The sequence below is a fragment of the Rhinopithecus roxellana genome, chromosome 9 (assembly GCF_007565055.1).
Source record: "Rhinopithecus roxellana isolate Shanxi Qingling chromosome 9, ASM756505v1, whole genome shotgun sequence".
Taxonomy (NCBI): Eukaryota; Metazoa; Chordata; class Mammalia; order Primates; family Cercopithecidae; genus Rhinopithecus; species Rhinopithecus roxellana.
Genome location: NC_044557.1, coordinates 4,389,921 through 4,404,760, shown reverse-complemented (window position 1 = coordinate 4,404,760; position 14,840 = coordinate 4,389,921). Strand labels below are relative to the sequence as shown.

The 14,840-nt window shown below is 38.0% G+C and overlaps 1 pseudogene; it reads right to left on the bottom strand.

Annotated features, from left to right (window-relative positions):
- Window positions 1-9,354: 9,354 nt before the first annotated feature.
- Window positions 9,355-13,930, bottom strand: LOC115899715 (annotated as a pseudogene).
- Between the last annotated feature and the right edge of the window lie 910 nt (window positions 13,931-14,840).

Genomic DNA, 14,840 nt, shown 5'->3' with positions numbered 1-14,840 from the left:
ATGAGCATTTTTTCATGTGTCTGTTGGCTGCATAAATGTCTTCTTTTGAGAAATGTCTGTTCATATCCTTCACCCACTTTTTGATGGGGTTGTTTTTTCTTGTAAATTTGTTTGAGTTCTTTGTAGGTTCTGGATATTAGCCCTTTGTCAGATGAGTAGATTGCAAAAATTTCTCCCATTCTGTAGGTTGCCTGTTCACCCTGATGGTAGTTTCTTTTGCTGTGCAGAAGCTCTTTAGTTTAATTAGATCCCATTTGTCAATTTTGGCTTTTGTTGCCATTGCTTTTGGTGTTTTAAACATGAAGTCCTTGCCCATACCTATGTGCTGAATGGTATTGCTTAGGTTTTTTTCTAGGGTTTTTATGGTTTTAGGTCTAACATTTAAATCTCTAATCCATCTTGCATTAACTTTTGTTAATTAATGGTGTAAGGTGTAAGGAAGGGATCAAGTTTCAGCTTTCTACATATGGCTAGCCAGTTTTCCCAGCACCATTTATTAAATAGGGAATCCTTTCCCCATTTCTTGTTTTTCTCAGGTTTGTCAGAGATCAGTTGGTTGTAGATGTGTGATGTTATTTCTGAAGCCTCTGCTCTGTTCCATTGGTCTATATCCCTGTTTTGGTACCAGTACCATGCTGTTTTGATTACTGTAGCCTTGTAGTATAGTTTGAAGTCAGGTAGCATGATGCCTCCAGCTTTGTTCTTTTGCCTTAGGATTGTCTTAGCTGTGTGGGCTCTTTTTTGGTTCCATATGAACTTCAAAGTAGTTTTTTTCAATTCGGTGAAGAAAGTCATGGGTAGCTTAATGGGGATGCCATTAAATCTATAAATTACCTTGGGCAGTATGGCCATTTTCATGATATTGATTCTTCCTATCCATGAGCATGGAATGTTCTTCCATTTGTTTGTGTCCACTTTTATTTCATTGAGCACTGGTTTGTAGTTCTCCTTGAAGAGGTCCTTCACATCCCTTGTAAGTTGGATTCCTAGGTATTTTATTCTCTTTGAAGCAATTGTGAATGGGGGTTCACTCATGATTTGGCTGTTTGTCTGTTATTGGTGTATAGTAATGCTTGTGATTTTTGCACATTAATTTTGTATCCTGAGACTTTGCTGAAGTTTCTTATCAGCTTAAGGAGATTTTGGACTGAGGTGATGGGGTTTTCTAAATATACAAATATTGCCTATGCTTGGAATTCTCTTAAAAGTGAGACTTTCAACAGGACCAAGAATAATTTCAATGCATTTTTGTTTCTAAAACATCTCTTGATGAATTAGAGTTTCAGCTGAAAATAATAATATATTAGTAAGAGCCAGATGAGGGTTTAAATCTACTCATTGCTCAGGCTACACATAGCTTAGGTCTTAATTTGCTCAGAAAAATGGCTGACTTTTTCTAATTTTTATAACAATGTCATTGACTTGTCAAGTGACATTCTCAAGGGTCCTCCTTTACCTAGAAGTCCACACACAGGGGAAAGTTTTTCTAATTTGCTTGAAGGTATTGTGCATTTAAATGCAGTTAAACATTTTTGAATGATACTTTATCACAATTACTAACTTAGGGAACAGAAAGTAGGAGAGATTGAAACACATCATGGGATTTAAGTGACACACTATGCAGTATTAAAGAAAGAACAATGCTTCCAAAGCTGATGCCTAGAACTGATACAAAGAAATACAAATGCTAGAGAAACGAACTCTGGATAAAGATCAATTTTTTTTTTATTCAATTATTTATTTGGAAGGAAGGTGTGATTGGCAGAACGCTTTAGAGGTTACGTGGGTAGAAGATGGAACTGGGAGAAAGCAAGACCATGCAGATTCTAGCACCTAAATTTTATATCTCAGTCAATTCATTTCTATATGTGGCTTCTAACACTTAAAGAAACTTCTTAAATAAATGTAACACTAAGTTACATTTATTATATAATTACAATTATATAGTCATATAGCTATATTTGAAAACAACTATCTTAGAAACTTGATTATAGCTATAATCATTGTGTATTTGCTATGTGACAGGTAGTCACAGGTATTACCAATTTGATCTTCACAACAGCTCATGTGGTCTTATCATCCTCTCTCTATACATGAAACAGTCTTGGAAAGGTTAAGTAACTTGCTTAATATTACTTAGTCAATGACAAGGCTAACATTTTAATGACATCTGACTTTCTTCAAAAGAGTTACTACTAAGAAATTCCATACAGTAGTTTAGCTTGATTGTAATAAAAATATACTGAATTAAGCATCTATTTTTATAAAAATAATAAAATTCTTATTAAAAAACACAATCACAAGAAATAATTTGATCTCAATATAATCTCAATTAATTTGACTATAAGAGCTTTATTTATAGCTTCATGTGGAGATTATTGATCCACATTTGTCTAGCTGTGCTTTTTTTTTTTTTTGACAGCATCTCCCTCTGTTGCCCAGACTGGGGTGCAGTGGCATGATCTCGGCTCACTGCAACCTCCACCTCCCAGGTTCAAGTTATTCTCCTGCCTTAGCCTCCTGACTAACTGGGATTACAGGCACATGCCATTGCACCCAGCTAATTTTCGTATTTTTAGTAGAGACAGGATTTCACTATGTTGGCCATGGTTGGCCATGCTGGTCTCGGACTCCTGACCTCAGGTGATCTGCCCACCTCGGTCTTCCAAAGTGCTGGTATTATAGGAGTGAGCCACTGCACACAGTCTCTAGCTGTGCCTTCTGCCATATCACATGCAAACCTGACCCTCTGATCCCATTGAAAAACTCAATAATCTTGAAACAAGCATTTCATTTCACAAGGGTGCAATTTTGCAGTATGTTTCCTACAATAATCTCTCTATTGCCTCTCATCTGGAGAACTTTCTTACCTTCGCTGACATCTCTATCAAGTCTATTTAGTTTCCTCCTCTTCTGTCTCTGTAGCATTTTGAATGAAAATTTTAATTATTTTGCTATATAGATACAAATATAAAAATATGACACAATTATCACTTTATATGTCTGTTAGGGCAAGGATTATATATGATTCACCATATATACCCTAACATATATTGGACCTGCAGTGAAAGTTGCTTCAGTAAATGAATAAATGAATGAATGGCAACTACTGAAAATTTCCACAACTTGAAAGGGTGAGCAGTTAAATATGGTTTAAAAACAGTCTCCCCACATGGCCCATTCTTCTGTTTCCGGATCCAAGAGGACACTTTACCAACAAGTAATGCCCCAAGAGATGACTGAAGGCCAGTCCCACTTCTCTCTCTCTGGTTCATTCTTCAGCAGGTTCATCCCTTCATTCTTCAGGCCTTAGCATCAGGAAGGTTTTGGCCTTTGAAACTTGGAATGACTTTCTATTGTTGATTGACATTTACCCCTGCACAGTTCCAACTGGAATATTAGCACAAAGGAAGCACTGGAAGTTGCCAGAGAGATTCTGCACTTCTTTCCTTTCCCAATATTATTCACTCCCTTACATTATTTATATTTGCATGATTTTTGTGTCTGTCTTACTATATAATAAGTTTCTTTGGTGATGGGTACAATATCATGACTTAGTCCTTATTTCCTAACATCACCATTCCTTACCAGCACCTTCATGCAGGACTCAGCAAGATGTTTTGTTCACAGTACAATCCCTGAGGCTATTAACTAAATGACTATCTTTGGTAAATATCCTTACAATATGCAATAGTGCTTACCAGTGCAATGCATTCCCCGTGGTACATCAGACAGGACTGTGTAAGCAATAATTTTCAGTCTCTATTGTTAGAAGGTTTTCTTCAAGTTAGTAAGGAGGTTTTTTTGTTTTGTTTAGTTTTGTTTCACCAGGCATTTGATTGCATAATGTGCTTTTCACATGGATGACCTCACTTGAGATAAGTGGTCATGGTCATTTGCTTGCACATGGGGTGTCATACTCAGTCATGTGATGCTGTTACTCTAACTCCAGTTTTTTGGATGAGAAGATCTAGGGTATACTGAAAAGTTTGGTCAGTTATCTATGAGGCAATGTGGTCAGATAATTTCAACCAATAGTACTGAATAGTGATTACTTGATTCAATTAGGTCTTTTTTTTTTTTTCTTTTACAGAATTAGGAATACAAGTAACAGAGACAGAGAAAAATGGTAGAAAGGGTTAAAAGCAGTCTTAGTAACCTTGGAGATGTGGGGAGAAAATTAGAAGAGAGAAGCAGAAATAAGAAGGCCCTAAGTCACAAGTAAGGAGAACCTCTGGAATGAAAGTAATGAAAACCAGCATTTGAATGGGCAAGATGAAAAACAGAGCGACTCTCAGTCCTAAGCACGATGGTTGAGTTTTGGACAGTAATGGCAGACATTCCAGTTCTCCGTGAGGTTTGCCCAGATGTTCCCATTATAGTCTATTTTCTCCTGTTTTTGTAGTTCATAGATTTATTTCTCACTAGGTTACCTAAATGCCTTAGGCTTTTTCAGGTTTCTTTGTGAAATGTTATTCTGTCAATGAGCTTTCAGTTTAACAACAACAACAAAATTAAAGTTAATAATTTTTCAGTTAATTAAGAGCTCGCCTTCTAGTTGAAGACTTTGTATATGAGCTGAATTTGAATTTAAATAGTTCAGTATATTTGGTTAGTGTTTATGAATCAAGTAACTAACACTGAAGATGTGGGTAGAGATCCTCATTTCTAAGTCTCGTCTCCTTATATCCTATGTGTTGCCATTTTTCTTAAGGTCAAATAATAAAATTTGTATTTAGGGACCAAAGAATGTCCAAGGGGATTAAAGTCAATTAATATATTTATTGTAAAAAGTGTTAACAGAGTTGGAAAGTTTCAGTATTCAATCTCAAAAAGCGAAATCTATTATGTGACTTCAGTGTGATAGAGGAGGCATGAAATATTTTTTCAGTCCCAACAAAGAAATAGGTATATTCTTAGATATATGTATAATTTGCTCTTACTTACTCAGCTTATAGCAAAAGTTCTTGACAAAATGGTGATCAAGTACCAAAACAGTCCATTTAAGGTGTTATGCACAGTCCATGCCTTATGATTTTTTAAGTGGGAATTACAACCATATGTCTTTGATGGTTTGGATATGTAACTATTTAAGGCAGTGGACTGGATAAAATTACTTTTTGGAGATCCTCTTCTAAGCTATAATTCTGTGATCATTTATGCATTTTGTATAGCAGATGTTAAAATGTGAATACATGCAGTTTGAACAATGAAAACATTTTATCAATTGCCCTGTAGATGTGTGTTTCAATAGCTTTGTGACATGTAGGAAGCACTTTACAGTATTAGGGAAAAAATGATACAGTATCATTAGAAAGTATAGTAATCATAGATGTGATTAAGAAAGCCCTGTGTCATGGTTGACAATAATCATCTGAATAAATTGCTATTGCTATACAGTATTCATTCTGTGCAATTATCTTGCTGGTTTCATTAAGTCTGCAGATAGTTCAAATAATCTGCAACAACAAGCAGGACAAAGGTCACTTAAATGAAGGGCACTACAAGTACAGAAACTTCATAGAAAAAGTCAGAGTTGCCCTGGCTAAGGCATCATAGTATTTCCCCCACACAAAAACTCTTCTCCCAAACCACTTGGGTGTCAACACACTTTGAAAAAGCCATTAACAATGTAAATGCTTTATTACCTCTGAGTTTTGTGAAATAAAACAAAACTCCTAGAAGGCTATTTATTTCCTTCCTCAGTTTTCCAAAGGGGCATATACACAAATAGCCAAGATGGTCTGAAGACATTTGAACCAGTAACTTGAGGGCTCTTGGGAATGTGCACTCACTCTGATTTACTTTCCTTTCAAATGAGAAGCAGGGGAAGATCTATTCCCATGAATGAGTTGTTAGTGACCACACCTGTTGCCTCACCCTCACGGTTCATCTGATAATTCACTCACTCACTCACTCATTCATTCATTTATTCAATGGATCCAGGTTGAGTGTATAATATATGTCAGCCTTGTATCAGTTACTGGACAACTCAGAACCAGAGGGAGCTTTGACAAGAGCGAAGATTATCTTCTATAAAGAATAGTCAAGAGTTATCCTTGTAAGTAATCGTTCATAAATCATCACTAAGGGCAATTGTTTAAAAAGCCAAACTCGAAGTGGTGAAGAACTTAGAGCCTGAAATGAGTGTTTCAAAGGAATATTTGAAGAAGTTCATGAAGTACCTAGACCAACAGAATGTGCTTATTGAGTGGAAGACAAATGATATTCTGAGAAAACTCTGTCTGGGACCCATGGGCAGAAAACAGAAGGCCAACATAATTTTGATTGAAATAGAGATGTCCTCTTTTCTAGAGCCTCATAGCATACTAACCAAGTTTAAATTTTAAGGACATTTTCTGAGTGTTTTTTTTTTTTTCCCTTTTGTTCCTCTGTGATGTCGTCCCATGGGAGAAATATACATTATTAACAGTATATTTTTGCCACCGGATTCATCTTATGGATCACTGATGCTCACACCACTAAAAGCCACTTCTTCTATACTTGTACTCAGTTAATAGTTCCCTAGTTTGTAGTTATAGTTCTGTGCCACAGGCACTAACCACCATCTCTGAATCAGGAGCTGACAGATAAGAGAAAGGTATGAACAAAACCTAAAACCTCATCTAGAGGAAAAACAGCTTCCTAGAGTCATTATAATAAAGTAAGAGTCCTCACCAACAATAAATATCATTTATTAAAAACAAAATCTATACGAAGCTTTTTGTTGGACAGTTTTCATACATTATTTCACTGAATGCTTTTCCTCAGCCCACAAGGTAGAAAGTATTTCTCTTCTTTTATAGATGAGGAAACAAGTTTAAATTGAGTAGTTTGTTTTAGACCAACCACACAGCTAGTGAGTGGGTTTAAATGGAGATTTGTCTTACCCCTCAAACCTGAATTCTTACTGACTTATATGATGGTAAACATCTGCTGGTGACTGAGTACTGAGCCAGGAGCACTGGAGTTATAAGTCAGAGGACAGAGAATACAAAATGACAGCCAGGAGAGGCTTTAGATTCCTCTGGAACTAACTCAAGTCCTGTCCACAGTACTTAACGAGCTGTGTCACCCTAAACAAACCTTCTGAACAATGGTTTTTTTCTTGTTTAAATGGGGGTCCACAGTTGTGTAAATCTCCCAGGATCCTTGTAAATTTTAAATGAGGTGATGCATATTGCATAAGTTTCCTGTTGGTGCTTTAACAAATTACCACAAGCTTAGTGGTTTAAAACAACACAAATTGATTATCTCACAGTTTGGTAGTTCAGAACTCCAAAACGGACATAGTTGGCTAAAATCAAAATGTCAGCAGAGCTGCATTTCTTCTGGAGGCTGCAGGGAAGAATCTGTTTCCTCGCTTTTTGAGCTTATGGACAATTTCCATATTCCCTCCATCTTCAAAGCCAGCAAAGACCTGTTGAGTCTCTCTCACATCTTATCGCTTTGACATTGACTCTTCTTTTGCCTTCTGCTTTTGCTTTTAAGCACCCTTGAGATTACATTGGGCCCACTCAGATATTCTATAAACGTCTTCCTATTTTAAAGTCAGCCAGTTCCCCTTTAATGCAACCTAATTCCCCTTTGCCATGCAACAAAACATATTTCGATTCTAGTCATTCAAATGTGAACATCCTTTTTCTTTTTGTCCAGGGGTGGAGGCATTATTCTGCCTGGCAAAAATATAAAGTATCTTGTGTTTGTAGAGAACTCAATGTATAATTTCTGATGTGATTATTAGTATTATTTTAATATGCAGATAATATAATTTATGAATCCATTATCCTTATGAAATGCTCAAACAGCTCAAACACACACACATAGTTATGTATATAGTTATCTGTATAACTATATACATGTACACATATATCATTATAGCTCCAAATTCCTGAATTTTACTCCCTCCAAAGGTAGTTTAGCATGCATTCTAATATAGAGTTTTCATTATGTATTCCAAACATATAAATATTCATATATATATATATATAACGTGAAATGGCATAATATGAGATTGGTGCAAAAGTAATTGCGGTTTTTTGCTGTTACTTTTAATGCAAAAACCACAATTACTTTTGCACCAACCTAATATCATTCATATTATTTAGTAACTTGCACAATAGTCCCCCTCAGTAAGTGTATCTCTACCTTATTCTTTACTCTATGGTGTCTTACAGTGGAAATATGCTATAATTTATTAAACCATTACCTTCATGGTTTAAGGTTTATATCATTTTTGGAATTATAAACAATGCTACAATGAACATCTTTGTGTACCTTTGCAAATGTAATCACTAGAAGAGATTTCTTGAGTAGAATGAATGTGCTAGCTTAAAAATATTATGTAATCTCTATACAATACACACACACATACATTTCCATTGAATATATAAGTGCAATCAAATTGTACACCCCTCATCCTCTCTCCTCTGCTCATATCCCCACTCTAACTACCACATTACTTCTCCATGCTAGTAACATGTTCCATCTCCAGTCTGTTGCTAAGCTTAGGTATATAGATTATAATATAATTCACTGTTACTTTGACTCATGATTCCTTGCTCATCAGCTATATTAAACCACTATCCATATGTTTATTGGCCACTTAGATTTGCTTTTGGTAAATTGTTCATACTGCTTACCTATCATTCTTTGAATTGGTTGTCTTCTCATTATCAATATATAAGTGATTTTTATTATAGAGACGAAACCTATGTCATCTGTGCTACTTAAACATTTTATCAGTCTATTAATCTTCTACTGACCTAGCTTTTGATATATCTTGCATTTTTTTTCTACTGTATGTTGCCCACCCTATCTTTCCTTTCTTACTGAGCTACTTGCCTTTATTTTTTTTTCCTTTTTTTGACAATTTACTTAATCTTAGACATTCTTCCATTTAAAAAGATTATTTTTATTCAATTCAAAACAAACATAATATAGTAACAAAATAAAAAACAAATAATATACCAACATCTTATTGGGAGCACAAATGAAATTGCATTCAATTAATATATTTGTTTTAAGAAAGATACTTATTTTCCCTCTTCCTTAGCCACACAACCCTCAAATTTGAGCTAGGCCCATGGCTACTTGGAGTAAAGTCTGTATTAACAGCCTTCTTTGCAGATGAGTGAACTCTGTGCTTAATTTCTGGTAATGTTCTCCTTACTCTCTGCAAGCGTCTGGCCTAGATAGGATAAAATGGGTGATGAGAAAAAGTAGCTACGACTATTAACTTAGAGCTTGTGACTGGCTCTGGAAATGAGGACCTTTACAGCTATGGTTTATGTTCATTAATTATTTATTTCTTCCCTTTATTCCTAGTAATTTATTTAAAATACAATAGTAGGCTTAGTTCAAATCTATATCACTCTGCTGTTGAGACCCTGTGTAAAAGACATTTGTCACCTGGAAAAGGGAGAAAGACACTAACGGGCACACATCGTTGTCTGTGTAAATAAGTTCTCTCTGTCTCTTCGTATTCCATTCCATGTTTTTCCTTCCCAACAATTGCCCTGAGAAGCTCACTCATCTGCAAAAAGGCTATTAATACAGACTTTATTCCAAGTAGCTATGTGCCCAGATCAAATTTGAGGGTCGTGTGGCTAAGAAAGGAGGAAAATACATATCTTTCCTAAAATAAATATATTAATTGAATGCAATTTCATTCATGCTTCCAATGAGATACACCAATAAACGTCTCTCATCTCTATTTTCTTGTTTGGCTCACTCTGTGTAGACACCATCAGGAGATTAGAGGAAAGGAGAAGACATCTACATTTATGTTGCTCAGAGTTTTTCAATGATGGTTTTATCTTAAGTTAGCTGCAACCCTCTGCTGAAGTACACTGCTCCTGCAAATAATAGCTTTTTCTGTACAGCTACTCTCTGAGTTCTAGTATCTACTCCATATCCTTGCCCCTTCAGACCTAGAAGTGGTAATGGCTCCTGCCGTTGCTGTTCCTGGAATACTGCCCTATCCTTTGTTCATTTCTTTAATGTTCAATTTTTTTTTTTTTTTTTTTTTTTTTTTTTTTTTTTTTTTTGAGATGGAATCTCGCTCTGTCACCCAGGCTGGAGTGCAGTGGTGCGATCTCGGCTCACTGCAAGCTCTGCCTCCCAGGTTCATGCCATTCTCCTGCCTCAGCCTCCCGAGTAGCTGGCTGGGACTACAGGTGCCCACCACTATGCCCGGCTAATTTTTTGTATATATATATATATATATATTTTTTTTTTAAGTAGAGACGGGGTTTCACCGTGTTAGCCAGGATGGTCTCGATCTCCTGACCTTGTGATCCACCTGCCTTGGACTCCCAAAGTGCTGGGATTACAGGCATGAGTCACCACGCCCGGCCAATGTTCATGCATTTTAATGGGCCATTTTACTAAACTATTTTTAATTATCTAGTTTGAGTGTGCCATTTTTTATTGCCAGGTTCCTGACAATACACCCAATTTGCTACAGAGAGCACCCACCCTGTGCTGATCTTGGTGCCTTCAAATACAGGTCCCTGTAAGTATCTCAGCCTCTCTTAAAGGTCTTCCTTTGGTTGGTGTATAGTTTTTTATGGTTGAGTAACAAATTAAAACAATCATTGGGAAAGAGTTCTCTGGGTAGCCTTGGAGAAATTCAGCTCTTCTCCCTCTTTCTCACTTGTAGTTCTCAATGTAACTGTGGAATGTACTGGGAATGGAACACCTTGATGTAAGGAGGAACTGGTAGGATCAGCCTACAGTCTGTTCCAGTTCCCCCATAGAAACAGGACATCCTTAAGAGGGTCAGCCCAGCCAGTCTTGTGACCCAGAGGTATAAAGCCCAGGGTGGGCTGGCTGCAAGAGAGGCACATAGAGATGAGAGTCCATCCACCCTAGGCAGCTTTCCTGAGCTTTAGGGGCATGACATTCATTTAGGAGCCTGGCTCAACATGAGTCTTAGGCTTCTATTGTCCCTTGCTGCCTATGTATAATTAATAAACCTGCTTCGTGTAACCTTGTGTGTGGGTGTTATATCTCACCCGACTCAGACTAGTCAGTAACCTGCGCCCAGTGAATGCGCTTCACAATGATAGCAGTTTAACGTCCACCTATTCATTATCTCACAGTTCTGTAGGTCAGGAGTCTGGCCTTGGCATAATTGGCATAATAGTCTTCCACTCAGCTTCTCACAAGGTCAGAATCAAGGTGTCCTCTGGCTGTCTTCTTGGGAGCTTGGGATCTTCTTCCAGGCTCATTCAGGTTGTTGGTGGAATTAAATGCCTTGTGGTTTTAGGCTGGGGTTCCATTTCCTTGCTGGTTGTTGGCTGATCCTAACCCTCTTACGACATAGTAGCTACTTCTTCAAAGCCAGCAGGGGAATTTCTCTCTAGCCCACCAAGAGGGAGTTGTAAAAAAGATCATGTAGTCCCAGGAGGGACCCTCCCATCATATTTACCATACAAGGTGACTGATAGAGTTTGGGTATTTGTTTCTGCCCAAACCTCATGTTGAAATTTAATCCCCAATGTTGGAAATGGGACCTGGTGTGAAGTGTTTGGGTCATGGGGGCAGATCCATGACCCCACTGTGATCCATGGGATCACAATGAGTGAGTTCTCACGAGATCTTGTTAAAAGTGTGTGGAACCTTCCCCACTCTCTCTTGCTGCTGCTCTCACCATGTGACATGCCTGCTCCTGATTCACCTTCTATCATGAGCGCCTCTTCAGGAGCTGAGCAGATGCCAGCACCATGCTTGTACAGGCTACAGAATGATGAGCTAATAAAACCTCTTTTCTTTATAAATTACCCAGTCTCAGGTATTTCTTTATGGCAATGCAAGAAGGACCCAATACTGTTACTTAATTAAGGGAGTGATATACCATTATATTCACACATTTCCCCCAAACTCGAGGGAAGGGACTATATAAAGTATGTGTGTCAGGCATGGGAATCCTGGGGGTCATTTGAGATTCTGCCTACTATAGTGGTGAAGGGGGTTGGGGGTATCTAACTGCTTCAGATATACCTACAACTAACTTTCCTATTTTCTTCATTACTGTACCCTCAACTATCTAAGATACTTTTGTCTCAATTACTCAGCCTTACTGTAGTATCAAATGATCTGTTGATAAGCTTTCCCAATGGTTGGCTTAGATGCAGAATTCTTGGGTCTGATAAGACTTAGTGATTTAGTTTGTCTTGAGATAAATTTTCCAGTCTCCTGCCTGAGAGTGTGGTGAGTTTACACCAGATTGTGTCTCTTCTGTGATTGACTGAGGAAAGAAAGCTGGAGGCCTAATCATCATCAAACAGGCACACTTTAACTTAATCATTCTGCCTTCAGAACAGCACTTCACCTTAATGATCTTCTGCCTATAACTCCAAGTCTCTCTGGTTTATTATTTTTTTTCCAGAAAAATGACCCCTTTTCTCCTATGAAGATAGTGCAGGGTGTTGCTTTTCTGCTCCAAGTGGTGTTGGAAGCTGGGCTTTTACCTGTTCTCTTGTTGTCTGTTAATCTAGACTCACCCTTTTGATGTCCCACCTTGTTTTTCCACTTCAGTCTTCCCAGTGCCCAGTTTCTCAGCTGTTGGGGGATTCTGTGAACAAAACCTGCTTGTTATCTTCAGATTTACATGTTTGGGAATGAGCTCTCCTGACAACTCCTTTATTATCCTTGACTAACAGCTTTTAATTTTCATCTATTGTGCTTTGAAGTTACCTCATTTCCTTGAATATAATGCTTTTGTTTCTGTGTCTACTATGATTATTGCTTGAGGATGAGTCATTTTCAATTAGAAAAGGGGACACATGTGGTTTTATTCTACCACAAATACCAAAGACCAATATTATAATAATAATTACTATATTATTATTATTTTTATTTATTTATTCTTTCTTTTTGAGACAGAGTCTCACTCTATCGCCAGGCTGGAGTGCAGTGGCACAATCTCAGCTCACTGCAACCTCTGCCTCCTGAGTTCAAGTGATTCTGCTGCCTCAGCCTCCCTAGTAGCTGGGACTACCTACAGGCACCTGTCACCGTGCCTGGCTAATTTTTGTATTTTTAGTAGAGTTGAGGTTTCACCATGTTGGCCAGGATGGTCTCAATCTCCTGACCTTGTGATCCACCTGCCTCGGCCTCCCAAAGTGCTGGGATTAGAGGCCTGAGCCACTGCGCCCAGCCTGGTTTTATTTTTTACTTTATTTTTTGACTGGTAACAGCGGAATTTACTCAAATGTGCCTTAACATAGGCACTGGGGCTTGTCCACGGTCCTCTTGATAGTAAGACCCGGACATTCTGCCAGTTTTTCTTGAGCAATGACACTAGGAAGTTGACAGCCAGGTGAATGTTATACACAAGTTCATCGTCTGTCATCTTCACGTGACCAACAGCCACAGCCAGTGGTAACACCTTCTTCATTTGGAACTTCATTGTAAACTTCACCTCGTCCACTTTGGCCACCATGTTTTCCTTGTGTGTGAGTAGGGAAGGGAACTTTCCTGCCTTATTTAGGCCTGGGCCGAGGATTCGTGGGATACTCTGAGGTCAAAATTGCATCATACTTCTTGGCTAGCTTCTTGACCAGTTTCTTATTCTTGTTAGTTTTTTCAGAGCCTCGATATCCATGTGGGGAATATCCACGGCCTTGGGCTCCTCACAGTGCTGTTGCTCCCCCAGGACACACACGGAGAACTTGGGACGGGGAGCGGACTTAAGTGTGACTGTGCCCGAGAAGCGCTTATCCTTCTGGGGGTCATAATTCTTCAAGATGATTTGCAACTACACCGTATCCAGGAACTTGAGGCGTTTGTGCTGGTTCCAGTGCACAACTTCCTGCACTGCCTCGTACAAGGTGTCGCGAGAGACTTTGCTACTCACGGCTTCTCGAGCCGAACTAACAGGAGAAGAGTCTGTTATTATTTTATAATAAAGTTCATATAGCATGGCATCTACTCTGGAAGTTTGGGCTGTTCTTATGGAAAGAGGCTTAAACCCATTGTCTCTGAAGAAATAAGAGTGCTAACAGGATGGCTCTTCATATGAGTGAAACTGCGAATTTGCATGGATTACTTGTGTTGGTTTGTTAGTCTACCTGCCCTCTGCAATGCATAAAATCACTTTGCCAAGTTAATAAAGGCCCTTGGAGTTGCTGGAGTGATGATTAGATGGGTTTCTGCCTGCAGAGAATTCATATCAGCAATAGATCTGCTGGCAGCATTTGTGTTGTTCAACTTTTAGAAAAAAAAATTAAGTAATAAACATAAATATCAGTGGTTTGAATAAGAAATGTACAGTATGGTATTTAGGGGAAAGAATTAGCATTAGATAAATTTTCTGTGTTTCCAAAGGTAGAAATATTCTCACCATCCTCCCACTTTAATCAAGCCACCAATTGCCATTTTACCTATTTAATTACAGGCTTCCTATTGAAAGATTGGCCGCTGAGAAATTAGTTTCCAGGGTCACTGAACCCATGTGAGCAGCCTCACTCACCTCTGAATGCCACAGAGGGTGCTCATTCTCAATTCAAAGGCTTGTCTACTTAGATCTCTGCTGCAAGCCCTAGGATGTAGTCAACCTGCAAAACATTGCTCAGAAAGAAAGTTACAAGTGCTCGACCAGCCCCTGTGAGGATATTGAATTCAGTTCTTATTTTTAATCATGTTTAAAGATGGGATCTCTTATTTTCATTTGTTATGATAAAACCCATCTTTCATTCTGAAAGGTAAATCAAAGCAAGAACAAAATAGTGTAATCAGTGCCTCTGACGGTTTATACATGATATGGACATATTTTAGAATTGTAAATATGAATGTGAATTTTTGTATGAGTGTAAACTGATGCTGATACCAAG